Source organism: Pundamilia nyererei, unplaced genomic scaffold, assembly GCF_000239375.1.
Source record: "Pundamilia nyererei isolate P.nyererei 1_Seehausen unplaced genomic scaffold, PunNye1.0 scaffold00009, whole genome shotgun sequence".
NCBI lineage: Eukaryota > Metazoa > Chordata > Actinopteri > Cichliformes > Cichlidae > Pundamilia > Pundamilia nyererei.
In genome coordinates this window covers 7061491-7063047 of record NW_005187410.1, presented here as the reverse complement: position 1 = coordinate 7063047, position 1557 = coordinate 7061491, and the positions used below count along the sequence as shown (strand labels likewise).

The 1557-nt window shown below is 36.6% G+C and overlaps 1 long non-coding RNA gene across 1 annotated transcript in view; it reads left to right on the top strand.

Annotated features, from left to right (window-relative positions):
* Positions 1–649: 649 nt before the first annotated feature.
* LOC102198752 (uncharacterized) overlaps positions 650–1557 on the top strand; it is a 6540-nt gene continuing 5632 nt past the window's right edge. The window contains exon 1 of the long non-coding RNA XR_311468.2: positions 650–737. This is a non-coding gene — a long non-coding RNA (uncharacterized LOC102198752). The remainder of the gene's footprint in view (positions 738–1557) is intronic.

Here is a 1557-nt window from a genome sequence, read left to right as displayed (position 1 = left end):
TGGCCTGAGGTTATGTCCTACTGGTTCCTGCATGACAAAACACCATGTCACTAAGTAAAAGCTGTCTTCTCAAGCTAGATGATGAGTTCAATTAGCATCATTCTCTTTCCAGTGAGAAAATCTGTGCAGTTCCCCTAGGTTCAAGGTTCTTTATTTGTCACATGCATAGTTATACAAGTATAAAACAGTGAAATGTAACCTGACACGCTCCTCGACTTGTGCAAAAATTGCAGGGGGGGGTAGAGGAAGAACATTATATATATAATATATACATGGTATTATCAAACAAGCAATTTATATGTCAAACTATAAGTAAAATTAACTGAGGCTGTTTTGAAGTATTGTGTGCTCTTTTTTTTAGTGATGTTATATAACTGTGGTGTTCTGTTTCTGGTGGAATTCCCCAAAAGATCAAGAAACCTAATATGTTGTTTTTAGTATAAAGTGACTGTACGTGAGCCGGTGACACCTTTGACTGTGTTTGAAAGGATTAATCTTTGAAACTGAATGAAAACCAAGATTTGTGGTTTTGCCTGACGTGACAGGGTTCAAACATTTATGAAACATTATTTTGACATGATTAGTATTTCCTTAGTTTGGGGTTTACAGTTTTTTTTGTTTTTTTTTTCTTTGATTTTTGCAGTTTCTCCTACAGAAGTGAAAATTTCAGCAATTTCAGAGGATTCGTTTGAGTGTGTGACAGAAGCTAACCCAAATGCAAAATTCACCTGGATCAGGTAAAGCAGTTTTAGTAATGGTTTCGGTTGAAATATTCATTTAAATGCTGAGAGAGAAAGAGACTTATATTTAGAGGCACATGTACACATGTGGGTAAAAACTGTTTTTGTAGTGCTGGCAGTGAATTTTGCAAAATAAACTGCAGACTATGATATCAGATGAAAGCTCAGTGTGAGTACTTTAAGCACATAATCTGCGATCTGATCAAAAGGTCAGCCAGTTAAACTTAATTGCTCAGTGATTTAATACCCTAAAAAAATCCTCCACCTCACTTTCTCTCAGAAGCATAATGTTCCTCATGTTCAGTTTGTTAAGAAAATAACATCCATAACATGGATTTAGAAAATGTATGCCCACGCATATGACAGAGAAAGGAGCCATTTTTCTATTAATGCAATCCTTTTAGAAAGTAAAGAACTGGTGCTGTTTTAAAAAGTTTATGAGGTCATTCTTTTCTTAATGATAAGGTACCATGGAAAGTTGTGTTATTGTTAGCTGACCTGGCCAGAGGACCGGTGAGCTCATGTCTTTGTCCTTATGAACAGTGTTGCCAACTTAGCGACTGATGGGCAAAATTACGTGCCAAACCATGCTACCTTTGTGAATGTGACCTACAAGCATACTTAAAGGGTAAAATTAAGTGCAAACCATCCTGGCTTTATGAATATGATCTACAAGCATACTCTGATGGGCAAAGTTAAGTGGCAAACTGTCATACCTACTTATATTTGTGCTGGAATTGCTCTGTCACAGGAGAAATGTGCATAAACTACTTGCAGTAGGACGTTTTGCCAAAGTAGGATGGTTTGTCAGAACACC